Source organism: Pongo pygmaeus, chromosome 23 (assembly GCF_028885625.2).
Source record: "Pongo pygmaeus isolate AG05252 chromosome 23, NHGRI_mPonPyg2-v2.0_pri, whole genome shotgun sequence".
Classification (NCBI taxonomy): domain Eukaryota; kingdom Metazoa; phylum Chordata; class Mammalia; order Primates; family Hominidae; genus Pongo; species Pongo pygmaeus.
In genome coordinates, this window is record NC_085931.1 from 36,557,848 (window position 1) to 36,572,609 (window position 14,762).

The 14,762-nt window shown below is 51.4% G+C and overlaps 1 protein-coding gene across 5 annotated transcripts in view; it reads left to right on the forward strand.

Annotated features, from left to right (window-relative positions):
- The first annotated feature begins 615 nt into the window (after positions 1–615).
- The window catches only part of MYO18B (myosin XVIIIB), a 318,984-nt gene continuing 304,837 nt past the window's right edge, over positions 616–14,762 (forward strand). For all 5 annotated transcript variants that reach the window (XM_054469702.2, XM_054469701.2, XM_054469703.2 and 2 more), the window contains exon 1: positions 616–767. The gene's annotated coding sequence lies outside the window, so the exon portion shown is untranslated. The remainder of the gene's footprint in view (positions 768–14,762) is intronic.

Consider the following 14,762-nt stretch of genomic DNA (forward strand, 5'->3'; position numbering starts at 1 on the left):
CTGTTGTGTCTAAGATTGTTGTTTCCTCTAGGGCCAGCACAGCCTGGGTTTGAACTCTGGCTCTCCGTGGCCTTGGGCAAGTTGGTTAACTCTTTGTGCCTCAATTTCCCCACTCGTAAAGTGGGGCTGGGGAAAGACCCTACCTCATAGGGAATATTAAGTGAGTTCATGAAAGCCCTCGGTGCGTGGCATGCGATAACCACTACCTAGACATAAGGTATGTTTACATGCACTGGTTGTTTACCACGACACACCAGCATTCATTCAAGTTATTTTCTTCCAGTGTCCGCCTGGAATGTAGAACCGGCCAACTCTCCTCCTCAAACAGTTCCTGCAGCCTCCGGTTATCTGTGTGGGCAGAGGCGGGAGTGTGGGTGTGTGGCCTGCCCTGCGACAGGGATGACGAGAGAGCATGTGCTTGTGTCCGGAGCTGTCCCCTTCCCTGCTCAGGGGCCACCAAATATGTCCATGGTCTCGGCTGCCTGGTCAACGGCCACCCCGGGCTGCCGTCTCCTGGCCAGACCTGGAGCTCACAAGCTAATTTTAGAAATGACTGGTCGACTCAGCTGCTGCTATCACATTGGCCCAGAAGGAGGGTGGGGGGAGGACGGGTCGGGGAGGGGCAGTAAGGGGAAGGGATGTGTGTCGGCGTGTGTGGACAGGGTGCTCCTTCGCTCCTGCTTTCCCGGCTTGGTGGGGTCCCTTCGCGGCCACCCGGGGAGACGTCTTAGTCGTGGTTCCTGTGACCTGTGTTCTCTTTGCAGAAGGTACTATTGGGCTGGGTTTTAGACGGGCACCTTGCGAGCTGATCGGCAAGTTGTAACTTTCTGGAATGCCCTGTTGGGGGCTGCGGTGGCAGGCCTCCGATCTTTTGGTCTATTTTAGGCCTTTCTGGTGTTGAGAGCTTCCGAGGCCTGATTCCTTTGCCGGTTGCCCGTGCTGCTCACTTTGAAAACAAGAGTGTTTCGGTGGAAGGATTTGAGAACAAAATGCTGGGGCAAATGGACATTTTTAAGGATCACTCTCCTCTGGCCCCAGCTGTTCGCTAATAATTTTTAAAAATGTGGTTAGGATCATGAGTTAATCTCCACTGTGAACCTTTGCCCGCAGTCGTCAGGGTTTATATTTTTCCTCAACTACCAGTAATTTCTGCTTAACTGGTGTTCAGTTATGGTCAGGGAAGAGCTAGGCTTCCCCTTTCGTGTTTCCAACCCTGTTGCGTCAAAATGTTAATTCTAATGTTCTTTTTTAAACTGCAAATTAAGCATGTATGAGTGTTGGGGGAAGGGCAATGGAAGTTCATGGCCGAAGGTTTCAATTTCATGCCACCTTCCTTGAGCTCTGTCTGAGGGAAGGTGTCTTATCTGGCACCCCGGATAGCAGGCATTTCTTTGAATGAAGAAGATTCACAGGTCTCAGTGGCCCCGTAGTGGGGCAGAAGGGGGCTATGCTTTGACATGGAGCTCTCTCCCAGGAGAGGAGAAGACCTCACCAGCTACAGGCCTCTGGGCTGCTGCCTTCCTGCAGCTTTTCCATGGAGGAGGCCAGGAGTGGGGAGGCCCAGAGTGGGGAGCCCAGTCGGCTCCCAGTCGGCTCCAAGCTGTCCAGTCTGGCCTCAACCCGCAAGTGTCGGGGCCTGGGCTTCTATCCTGTAGGGCCTGGAAAACGAGGCTGTTACTTTCACTTTGTGGCTGTCCAAAAAGATGCTGCCTCATTCAGTGCACCAGCTCATGGAGGCTGAGTGTCCCACTAGGGCTTCTAGACTCCAACAAGGATAATGGTTGCCTTGGGTGCTGTATCCATTGCTGACCTAAGTTGTATTCTCCTGTGCCTGGGTACCATGTCCAGTGTGTACCTTGGGAGCAGAAAAGAGAGGGGTCTATATACTCTTAGGCTATGGATGAGTTCTAGAAAATAATAGTGGAGAGGAGAGAGAAAAAAGAAGAAAGAGGAGGAGGAGAAGGAGAAGAAGAGAAGGAGGAGGAGGAAAAAAAGCAGGAGGAGAAAGAGAAGGAGGAGGAGGAGAAGAAGAATAGCAAAGGAAAAGGCCAGAAGAAAAGGCCAACTGGGTGGAGGAGGGGGGAGAAGGAGGAAGAGGAGGAGGAGAGGGAGTCTCCTGGTCTCCTGGCTTTTGAAGGGCTGCATGTTACCAATCAACAAATATTTGATGTCACCTGCCTCCAGGCCTGGTCACCTTGAATATCCTCGTGTGGGCTCTGTAACCTTGGACGAGTCCTCTCCCCAGTCAGAACTTAGTTTCTCCTTCTAAAACCTGAGGGGATTGGGCTAGACCACCTCTGAGATCTTTCCTAGCATTCAGCATCCAGGAAGGTGTTTCTTGAAGTGACGGTCGTTAACGACCCACCCTTTAGACTCATGTGGGGCAGGAGGCGGGGGGAGCTGTTTTAAAATGCAGATTCCTGGATTCATCCTAGACCTTTTGAACAGTCTTGGGGGAAGGGGCCCAGAAATCCACAGATTTTAAACCTCACAGGTGGTTCTGGTGAAAGGAGAAGAGCTTTTCCTTTCACTTGAGCTAACAAAACCACAGAAGGCTGTTGCTCAGCACCTGCCCTGTCAAAACTCATGGAATTTCCATGTTTCACAAACATGGAAAACATGCACAGCACTTTATTAGGGTCTGACTATCGCAAAGATTTTATTGGACAGGTGTTCCTCCAGGGGTAAGATCAAGACTTTCTGTGGCATTTTGAGGTGGGAATGGAGGGCCTCAAAACTGAGCAGAACCACTTCCAGCTGCCAAAAGATAGGGACCTGGGGCTGTGAGCCTACAAGGCTACAGTGAGACAGCCCTTCACTGGGTCCTGGTAGATACAAACAACTGTCTGAATGGCCCATTTGAAGCACATGGTTAGCTGCTGTGGTGTGTGGCATATCTTTAATAGTTAAAGTGGCCGGGTGCGGTGGCTCACGCCTTTAATCCCAGCACTTTGGGAGGCCGAGGCAGGCGGATCACGAGGTCAGGAGATCGAGACCATCCTGGCTAACACGGTGAAACCCCGTCTCTACTAAAAATACAAAAAAATTAGCCAGGCGTGGTGGCGGGCATCTGTAGTCCCAGCTACTCGGGAGGCTGAGGCAGGAGAATGGCATGAACCCGGGAGGTGGAGCTTGCAGTGAGCCGAGATAGCACCACTGCACTCCAGCCTGGGGACAGAGAGAGACTCCGTCTCAAAAATAAAAATAAAAATAAACAAAGTGAAATTAAATTATCTGAAAAATGGAGGAGGTGGGTTTGAGACCAGGAAGGATCCCCCTCCCCTCCAGAGTGCTGCCAAATCCAACCCCTCCTGTTGACAGATGGTGCAGCTGAGGCACAGAGAGGGAAAGCCACTTGTTCAAGGACACACAGCCCTGCAGCAAGAGTGTTGGGCCAAGATCAGCCCCTGCTGTCACGGCTGGTGTTCAGGGAGCAACCAAGAGCCCCTTATGTTAGAAATAACAGTCAAATCCACCATATTATCCCCCCCACCAAGATCTTAAGGAAAAGATAAACCTCAGCTCTCATTTGAATGGGGGCATCAAAAATAAATTGCATCTTATTTTATTTTTATTTTGAAACAAGGGCTGGCTCTATCACCCAGGCTGGAGTGCAGTGGCACAATCTCGGCTCACTGAAACCTCTGCCTCCGAGGTTTAAGCCATCCTCCCATCTCAACCTCCTGAGTAGCTGGGACTACAGGAGTGCACCACCATGCCCGGCTAATTTTTATACTTTTTGTAGAGACGGGGTTTCACCATGTTGCCCAGTCTGGTCTCGAACTTGTGAGTTCACGTGATCCACCCTCCTCAGCCTCCCAAAGTGTTGGGATTACAGGCTTGGAACCACTGTGCCTGGCAGAAAACGAACTTTATTACACAAACAAGGGCCTTGGACATCAAGGTAGATTTCTTTCTCTCTGACATGAACACACACGCGCACACACACGCACACACGCACGCACGCGCAAGCACGCGCGCACGCACGCACAAGCATGCACACACGCACACACGTGCACACACACGTGGACACACGCACACATGCACACACGCACGCGCACACACACAGACACGCACACACGCATGCACACGTGCACACGCACACACACACGCATGCACACACGCACGTGTGCACACACGCACGCGCACACACACCCACATGCACGCACACACACATCTCATTCAGTCTGAAGGATCCGGAGACACCATTAGCTTCATATGAATCTCTCCTCTCCCACAGCCTGACTCATCCAGTTTCAATTTTCCCTATCTGCTTCTTTTTCACTGTGTTTCTCCCTGATGCTGATTTACTTTTAAGAATTGTAGTTTCTGGCAACAGAGGAAAGATCCTCAAGAATCGGCAAAGTGAGTTTACCACTTGGCTAGCGCTCATGCGTAGCGTAGCAAGAATTTCAAGGTTCAGGGTTTCAAGTGAATTTTTCTCTGCCCATAAAAGATGGAATGCATCTTCAGCTGTTTCTTGGGTACCAGCTGGGGTTTGAGTTTCAATTTCGTGGAAGGCAGCTGGATTAACTGTTGCGTTGAGGGAGAGATGCTTGCTTGATAGGATTAAATGTCTCATTCACGCTTAATATTCCAGTGAGCTTGGGCGTAAGTTATTAGCCCCACTTTACAGGCCAGGAAGTAAGATTTGGAGCCTGGAGTGACCCCAGGTTATGCAGGGTTAAATAAAAGCAGGACTCAATACCTTCCTGCCAGAGACTGGACTGTTCAGCATAATGTAATAAACAACATCCGTTGAGATAATAAATTGTGCGGCATTGTTTCACAGAGACAGATAAGAAAGCTTTTTCACATTCATTACCTCATTTAATCCACTGATGATCAAGGCAGGGTAGTGATACAGTCCCAGTTTTATAGAGGAGGAAACTCAGCATCAGAGAGGTTTAGTGACTTGCTTTTCTGCTTGTTTTTCTGCCAACAGTGGATGACTCATTTTTTCAGTTCTTTCTCTGTTACATCTAGTTATTATTCAAAGCAAAAATGATGTTGCCCTCTTCTCTTGATGCTCCTTCCCATTTGTCATGATTCTTCCAGACCAGCGTTCTAGACCAGTGTCAGCGTAGACACTATTGACATTTGGGTTGCATATCTCTTTGTTGTGGACCTGTCATGTGCTCGGAAAAATGTGTAGCAGCATCCCTGTCCTTGACCCAGTAGATGTCAGTGGCACCTCCTCTCCAGTTGTGACAACCCAAAATGTCTCTAGGATGTTTCCAAAAATGTCCATTGGCAGGCACAATCACCACTTGGTGAGTTCTGTCCCACAGAACTTTCTGCGATGATAGGAATCCTCTGTATCTGTGCTGTCCAACATGGTAGCCATGAACCACGTGGCTCATACAACTGAGACGCTAAATTTTTGATTTAATTTAGTTAGAATTCATCTAAATTTAACAAGCCACCTGTGGCTAGTGGCTACTGTATTAATACAGCTCTAGGTAGCAACACAGTAGTAGACAGAAAATTAGCCCTTTGAAGCTGGGCGCAGTGGCTCACGCCCAAGGCGGGTGGATCACAAAGTCAGGAGATCGAGACCATCCTGGCTAACATGGTGAAACCCCGTCTCTACTAAAAATGCAAAAAAATTAGCCGGGCGTGGTGACAGGCACCTGTAGTCCCAGCTACTCAGGAGGCTGAGGCAGGAGAATGGCGTGAACCCGGGAGGTGGAGCTTGCAGTGAGCCGAGATCGTGCCACTGCACTCCAGCCTGGGCAACAGAGTGAGACTCCGCCTCAAAAAAAAAAAGAAAAGAAAAGAAAAGAAAATTAGCCCTTTGATGGAGCACTCAATCCCTAAAATCAGTCAGGGGAACCTGTTACCAAAAGTCTAACCAGCTTTTTGCTTCATGGTGGCCGGGAAACACTAGGCTGGAAATGGCAAATACTTGGCACAGGTTCCATCCCTAGCCATTCCTACACCCGTGGCAGACATTGCTAGTCAATCACAGCATGCTGTCTTGTTCAGCCCAGGCACAGCGCAGAATGTTTCTGAATACAACACTCTGGGCAGCCCCCAACTACAGATCAGTTGGTGCTGGCAGGTGAAAGAAACATTATTGGCCATCCTGGCACTCAGCCACGAGGCCCATCTGTGAGGTCCAGCATCTCATCATCCTGTAAGAGTGGCCTGATGACTCACCGGGTGGCCAGGAGTGTGTGGCCAGCCTAGGTCAGTGGAGCAGCCATGATACGGAGAGGGGAGAACCAATGGGCTGGAGGAGCTGAGATTTGTTTTTCTAATTTCTCATAGAAACACCCACTGCATGATTTAGCAATGGAGGCTGACAGGGTGGGGTGGGGCTACTGACTTGTCAGCCACTGATATGCAAAGCATTTGAAGATTTTAATCTGCCTGGGACTGAATCTGAGTCAACCGGGGACATAGCTGCTGCCAAGGACATGGTAATAACGTCAGAAATGGCTCACAGGCCTGTGGAGCATCTAGTACTCAAACCGCTCCATGAACTGGGCAAGAAAAACTGCATCCCCATTTGACAGACGGAGGAGTTGGTGACCTGAGAGGTGTGACAACAGGCATAGTGAGGCCCACACTTAGATCTAAGACTTCCAGGGCTGTTGTGGACCCATGGAAGTGCAGGAAGCCTGCTGTGTGTACCCTCGTCAACCCTTTGCAGAGTGAAATGTCCACTTCTGTGGCAGAAGGCAGGTTAGAAAAGTCCCAGGAGACAGTGAGCATTGTTCTGAAGAAACTGGGAGCCATGTCCCCTGAGAAAAGGCTGAAGGCGACAGATGAGAAAACTGGGGGCAGATTCCATCATTTCAGTTGGAAAAGGGGTTAACCTCGTGGTCTGTTGTTCCAGAGAGTGGAACTGAGGCCACTAGGTGACTGTCCTGGGGAGGTAGCTCTCTGAGAAGGAAGAAAAAGCGTCAGACTTTATTCACTGGGACATGAGGACCTTGGTTCTGCTATTGCCGCTGTAGGACCTCGAGAAAGTCACTTCCCTTCCCTGGTCTATGGATGCCAGGATATAGGAGAAGTAGGTTTTATGGCTTCTGAGGGCCTTTTGGAGCTCTGGTTCCAAGGAAGAAACACAATTAGAGCAGACTCCAAATGTCCTATGTATTAGTGACCTCCCTGTCAATGGACATGACCAAGAGGGAACTCATTGACTGTCTATACTGGAAATTCCCTGTGAAGTGAGCTGGGTCTCTGGGGTTTCTCCACATGTAAAGGCCCCAGGTTCTGATGCTGAGGGGCATTTCTGGCAGCCTTCACACCTGCTGCTCCCTGCCTGCCATTCTTCTTCATCTCACCACCCCACCTGCTTTTCTCTTCCTTCCTCCCTCCCTCTTCAACATTTCATTTTCCCTCCATCAACGTTCCTGCCCTTGTTTCTCACTCATCCCTCTCCCCTTTCTCACCTTCATGTGTATTGTTGTGAGTGTGGCCTGAATCCCTGGCAAGCTGCTCTTGCCTGATTAGGGAGAGGATCTGCGTGCTGGGCAAAGTCCCTTTTCATTATTGCCTGGCTCTTTGGCCACCAAACTCCAGGTTTGGGTGAAGTAGGCTGGACTTCGTATGAATCATGAGTCTTTTTTGTCCATTTAGCCCGTGGATGGCAATAGATAGCACTTATGCACCATTCCCTCCCTCCACGCCCAGGGCAGACATTAATAATCAATCAGAGCACCCTTCTTCCACTGAGCCCAGATAAAAGCTCAGAGTCCTTCCCATGTAACCCACGAGGCAGCCACTATCTGTCTATCAAGATTGATATGTGAGTTAAAACCTACTTCCCCGGACTGTATCAGTCAAGGTCCCACTAGAAAACAGCACCCTCAACTGGTATCCTGAAGAGCCTTTTTAATGAAAGAACTCTCCCAAGAAATGTGTGCAGGGTTAGGGGAACCAACAAAGCATGTTGAAGCCCTCAGAGATAAGCAGTGGTGGGAATACCTTACTAGCCTTGGGGCTGTATGGGACAAGGGAGAGGAAGGGTGATTTAGGAACACAGAGATAGGTGGAGTTGGTGGACAGGGACCACTTGAAGGGTGTTGTGGTTGTAGATGGAGAAACACAGCATTTCTAAAATTAGGGCCTGATACAGAGAGAGGTGGGTAGAGTGGGAACTAAATACCCTGACCGCTAGTTCCTCTCATATGCAGGTCCTCCCAGAGCCTTCCATTGGCCAAACGAGGGGAAGCCAGAGAGCAAGAGAGCCTGGGGGTAGGGAGCACAATGCCTAGTGGTCAGCTCCTGGGGCACACAGCAGTGTGGCCTGAAGGCGGCCCTTGGAGAGGGCATGCCAGGTGGATGTCAGAGCGGTAGTCTTGTTCCCATTACTCAATCCTCTCCTGGGAAGTTCTTTTCCTTCTTGGGGTGAGGCAGCTGTAAAGTCAGAGCTATAGTAGGGTGCAGAGGGCTCACTCCAGTGGGTCCATTTGAGGAGTTTAGGAAAAAAACTGTTTACCAAAATAGGGGCAGGATGCAATGGTAGCATTAAGGTAACAGTCAGCAAATGACAGCCCATGGCCAGATCCAACTCTCTGCCTGGTTTTAAAAATAAAGTCAAATTGAAACAGCCATGCCCATTCATTTACGTACTAAGTATGGAGCTGCAAGGGTGGAGCTGAGTCATTGTAACAGAGAACCTACAGGCCTCAATGCTCAGAAGATTTCCTATCTGGCGCTTTACAGAAAATATTTGCTGCCACCTCCCTTGAGGGATGCTGCAGCACTTTGTGGATAGCAACAGTGGAGCTGTTACTTTCTGGGCCTGAATTGTCAGAGGAGGGAGCTGCTGCCGCAACAGGAGAGGGGAGAGAGTAGAGAGAGCAGCCTGAAGGCGCCTTTGGAAGAGGGAAGCAGGCAACCATGGTCATCCAGGACGGAGAGTGAGTGAAGACACAGATGCCCTCTGATCTCCTACTAGTGGATGATTCCCATTAGCTGAACCCACCTGGAAGATCGAAAGTGAGGGAGTCCATTGGAAGAGTCCACAGGGTCAGCAGCCAGATATAGAGCAAGGTAGAAGAGATGGAGGGGGAATCTGAAGGTGGTGTCTTCAGTTCTCCCCGCATCCTTTTTTTCCCTCTGGCCTCCGATATGACCATCACAGAAACCAGGTGTCAGGCAGTCAGATCATTCCTGCTGAGCATCTAAGCTCCGTGCTGGTGTTCTCGGTGGCCAACCCCTCTGCCTGCCTCCAGGAACCTTGTGGAACAGCTGAGGAATTACATGCTTACACTCACCTACCAGAGTATGGGTAAGACAGAATTCTAAATGAAGATTGAATTAATAAAGATCCAAATAGTGACCTAAGCCTTGTGGCCAGTGGAGGGAAGGGCAGGTGACAGCGGGTGTTTGGGTGGAGGCTGCAGGAGGCTGTCATAGAATCCTGCAGGGTGACATTGGCTGGCACCCTCAGGCATGGTGTCATGGAGGAAGGTGTCCCCACAGGCACATGAAGGATGGCGGAGTCACAGCCAGGGAGGGGAAGGAAACAGCTTTTATTGAGAAGCTGCCGTGTGCCAGGCACACGTGGCGGTCCATGCTGGGAGGCCAGTGTGCTAAAGTGGCTGTGAGCTCAGCCTCTAAAGTCAGACCATCTGGGTCCAAGAATCAGCCCCACCACCTCCTGGCTGGGTGCAAGACACATCCCCTCCCTTTGCCTGAGTGTCCTGAGATAGTGTTACTCAGAGAATCCACCTCTTCGGATGGAAAGAGTAAATGATGTTATCTACTTAAGTCCTCAGTATAGAGCAATGCAGAAATCCTAGTGGTACCATTATCCATAGCCCTGATTTTGTTGTGTCCCCTCCTGCAAGGGAGGAAGGGCAGAAATCTCAGAGTGGAACAGAAAAAATACATGGATTTAGGCACTTAGGTTATCTTCACCTCCTCCTGTGTGACCTTGATCCAATTTGTTAACCTTTCTGATCCCAACTACCACACACCCTGTGCTGTGACTAACACCAAACAGATGCTAAGTGAATACCAGTGTCCCCTGCACGCCCTGCCCTACCCCTGAAAGTACCTACTTGAGCCAGCTTCCTAGGGCTCCACACCTTGCCACCAGGACATAGGGCACCTCTGAGGCTTGGCCTGGCACCCACAGATTGGTCCTCTCTTACCATCACTGATGTGGAGCTTTGATGGGAAGCTGAGCATGTGTGGCAAGAGTCAGGCACACCTGGGGGTAAGTCTCACTTTGGCTTTCTTGCTGGGGGACCTCAGCCAAGTGTCTCAACCTCTCTGAGTCTGTCTGTTCTATGGGAGTGATGCCAACCATGTAGTCCTATTGTGGGAATGAAATGTGATCATGGATTTTAATATAATGAAATTCCAGGTCCAGTAGGAATTTGAGGGTCATGGGGGAGTTTAGGAGTAAGGATCTATATCGGTGCTTGGCACACAGTTGGTTCTTCCTAAAAGTTCGGTGAATTGTCTTGTGCTGGGTGCTGGGCTGGGGTCTTCAGTCCGGTTTTAACCGTGGAGTCAAGGGAAAGTGAAAATCTGATTGAGAGAGGTTACCAGGGATCCAGCACATGCTTGATATGTGGGTGTCCTCTCATTGCACGGCTACGAAAACTGAGGCTCAGAGAGCTCCCTGGGGTCTCAAAGGATGTGAACTCAGGCTATGATAAACATGCTTTCCTATTATGTGTGGATGCAGACAGCACAGGCAGACATCAGAAATCTCTGCCCAGACTTGCTGCTCTATCCCTTCTCAGGCTCATTTCTAACTGTTCATTCATTCATTCACTTACCTACTTACTCATTTGACAAATATTTAACTTTTATTTTAATTAATTTTTTAAGAGACAGAGTCTATTACTGCCACTTGGACTAGAGAGCAGTGGCGTGATCACAGCTCACTGTAGCCTTGAACTCCTGGGCTCAAGTGATCCTTCTGCCTCAGCCTCCCACATAACTGCAAACCACAAGTATCTGCCACTACACCTGGCTAATTAAAAAAAAATTTTTTTTAGACATGGGGTTGAGAGGTGACAACATGCTAGCAGCCCTTGCTCACTCTCGGTGCCTCCTCCGCCTAGGCGTCCACTCTGGCCATGCTTGAGGAGCCCTTCAGTCCACCCTTCCACTTGGGAGCCCCTCTCTGGGCTGGCCGAGGCCGGAGCCGGCTCCCTCTACTTGCCAGGAGGTGTGGAGGGAGAGACGCGGGCGGGAACCGGCGCCAGTGCAAGTTCCGGGTGGTCAGAGGCTGCGCACTCAGAGCGGCCTGCCCGCGCCGCTGGCCCCGGGCAGTGAGGCGCTTAGCACCCAGGCCAGCAGCTGCGGAGGGTGCGCCGGGTCACCCAGCACTGCTGGCCCGCCCGCGCCGCGCTCGAATTCTCACCATGCCTCAGCCGCCTCCCCGCGGGGCAGGGCTCGGGACCTGCAGCCTGCCATGCCCGAGCCCCGCCACTGGTGGGATCGCGTGCAGCCAGAGCCTCCAGGGCACCCGGTCCCATCGACTGCCCAAGCGCTGATTAGTACAGGAAGCTCAGCCCGTGGCCCCAGCGCAAGATCCACTAGGCGAACCCAGCTGGGCTCCCGAGTTGGCTGGGGTGGGCCGGGGTGGGGGTGGGGGGGGTTTGCTGGATTGGAGAACTTTTATGTGTAGCTAAAGGATTGTAAACGCACCAATCAGCACTCTGGCACTCTGTGTCTAGCTAAAGGTTTGTAAACACACCAATCAGCACCCTGTCAAAACGGACCAGTCAGCTCTCTGTAAAACGGACCAATCAGCTCTCTGTAAAATGGACCAATCGGCAGGATGTGGGTTGGGTCAGATAAGGAAAAAAAGCAGGCTGCCGGCGCCAGCAGTGGCAACCCGAGCGGGTCTCCTTCCGGATTGTGGGGCGTGTTTGTGTTTTCGCTCGTTGCGATAAATCTTGCTGCTGGTCAATTGTTGGGTCTATGCTGCGTTTGTGAGCTGTAACACTCACTGCGAAGGGCTGCAGCTTCACTCCTGCAGCAGGCGACACCGCGAACCCATCAGGAGGAACGAACAACTCCAGAGGCGCTACCTTTAAGAGCTGTAACATTGACCGCGAAGGCCTGCAGCTTCACTCCTAAAGTCAGTGAAACCGCGAACCCGCCAGAGGGAAGAAACTCCAGACCCGTTCGAACGTCAGAAGGAACAAACTCTGGATATACCATCCTTAAGAACTGTAGCACTCACCGCGAGGGTCCACGGCTTTATTCTTGAAGTGCGCGAGACCAAGAAGCCGCAAATTCCGGACACAGCGTCTTTATGTTGCCCAGGCTTTTTTGGAACTATATTGGCTTTTAAGTGATCATCCTGCCTTGGCTTCCGGAAGTGCTGGTGTCTCAGGTGTGATCTGCTGTGCCTGAACTAACAAAAGTTGGTTGAAAGCTAAGTATGTGCTAGGCACTAAGGACTACAGTAAGTGAAGAGAACACGTGAGAATTCTGGACTTCATAGGGGCTGTGTTCTGGAGGAGTGGGGTGGGATTGGGAGTCAAGCTGCAGTTTAAATAGGGAGTGAGCACAGCCACATTGAGAAGACTTTAGGTGACAATGTGAGCCATGCAGAAGGAAAAGCATTTGAGGCAGAGTGCCTCAAATGAGCATGTGCAAAGTTCTTGAGGTGGGAATATGTGCTTGGAAGGGTGTATCCTGGAGGTCAGTGTAGTTGACAGGAGGATATAGAAGCGGGGAGGGTCGCTAGGACAGGTGGTCTGGGGGGCGCCACAAAGACTTGGGAATGTATTCTGTGAAACAGGTGCTGTGTTAAAACTGGACATTGTACGGTAGTGGGGGAAGCCTTGAGGCTCCCATGGGACCACTACTCCGATCCAGTATGTGTACGAGAAAACCGTTTCAAGTCATCTCCTGGGTTTGGGGTTGCGTTTTCTCTCCCTAGCCTCTCTCCCCCTTAAGGGGAGACTCGAGATTATACCGTGAATTCCAAGTGTCTATGGCCACCTCATGGGCTTAAAACAGCAGTTGGAGGCAGGTGTATGTTTTGGGCCCGGACTGGAGTATGGCGATAAGAACACTTGCTTAAATTAAGTCTTGACAAAGCCTGTCCGGCGGGATTGGCTCCTGGCCCTGGGTCAGTGGAGCTGGCCCTGGGCCTCTGAGGGGGTAGGACATGAGGGGTGAGGCCCCACATGGAGTTCCCCCGCATTGTCCCATTCTGCTAAGGCCTTCTGGGAAGGCTGGCAGCCCCGGGGCTAAGGACAGCCCCTAGGACAGCCAGGATTCCCCCTGGAGCCCGAAGCTGAGGGTGATTCTTGGGAAGCGGCTACTGACGTGGCCAGGCCTGGGCTGGAGAGGAAGGCGGGTGGTGGCGGCCAAGGCAGCCACTTCACGTCAGGCCTATTTATAACTCGGGCTTTGCTCCTTAGGCATGGAGCCTGTGAGTCACTCGGGGTCCTCGCCAGTGTCTCCCAAGGGGACAGCAGGGGAGGGTGTCTTTCCTTCTTTTTTCCCCTTTTCCCTCTCCCCTATTGCTGACCCTCCCAGCCTCTTGTGCCTTTTTAAATTTTATTTTAGAGACAGAGTTTCACTCTTGTTACCCAGGCTGGAGTGCAATGGCTCGATCTCGGCTAACCGCAACTTCCGCCTCCCAGGTTCAAGCGATTCTCCTGCCTCAGCCTCTCCAGTAGCTGAGATTACAGGCATACGCTGGCATGCCCATCTAATTTTGTATTTTTAGTAGAGCCGAGGTTTCTCCGTGTTGATCAGCCTGGTCTTGAACTCCTGACCTCAGGTGATTCGCCTGCTTCGGCCTCCCAAAGTGTTGGGGTTACAGGCGTGAGCCACCGCGCCCAACCACCTTCCTGTGCCTTAGCAAGCTGGAGATCTGATACGATTTGAATGTCTGTTCCCTCCAAATCTCATGTTGAAGTGTCATCCCCAGTGTTGGAGGTGGGACCTAGTGGGAGGTGTTTGGGTCATGGGGGCAGATCTCTCCTGAATGGCTTGGTGCCCACCCTGGGTTAATCAGTGAGTTCTTGTTCTATTTGTTCACGGGAAAGCTGCTTGTTTAAAACCAGTGTGGTACCCCCCTCTTTCTTTCTCGCTCCCTCCCTCCCTCGCTCCCTCCCTCCCTCCCTCCCTCCCTCGCTCCCTCTCGCTCCCTCCCTCGCTCGCTCCCTCTCGCTCCCCCTCGCTCTCCCTCTCTCTCCTTCTCTCTCTCTCTCCCTCTCTCTCTCACTCTCTCTCCCTCTCTCTCTCGCTCCCTCTCTCTTTCACTCGCTCCCTCTCTCGCTCCCTCTCTCTCTCTCTCTCGCTCCCCCCTTTCTCTCTGTCTGTCGCTCCCTCTCTCTCTCTCTTGCTTCCTCTCTCATCATGTGATGCCAGCTCCCCTTCCCCTTCTGCAGTTATTGGAAGCTCCCTGAGGCCTCAGCAGATGCAGGTGTGCAGGTGCAGTGCTTCTTGTACAGCCTGCAGAACTGTGAGCCAATTGAACTTTTTACTTTTTTTTTTTTCCTTTCCCCCCACCCCCCGTCGCCCAGGCTGGAGTGCAGTGGCGCGATGTCAGCTCACTGCAAGCTTTGCCTCCCGGGTTCACGCCATTCTCTTGCCTCAGCCTCCAGAGTAGCTGGGACTACAGGCGCCTGCCACCACGCCTAGCTTATTTTTTGTATTTTTAGTAGAGATGGGGTTTCACCGTGTTAGCCAGGATGGTCTTGATCTCCTGACCTCGTGATCTGCCTGCCTTGGCCTCCCAAAGTGCTGGGATTACAGGCATGAGCCACTGTGCCTGGCCAAACTTTTTTCTTTATAACTTAGCCCTAGAT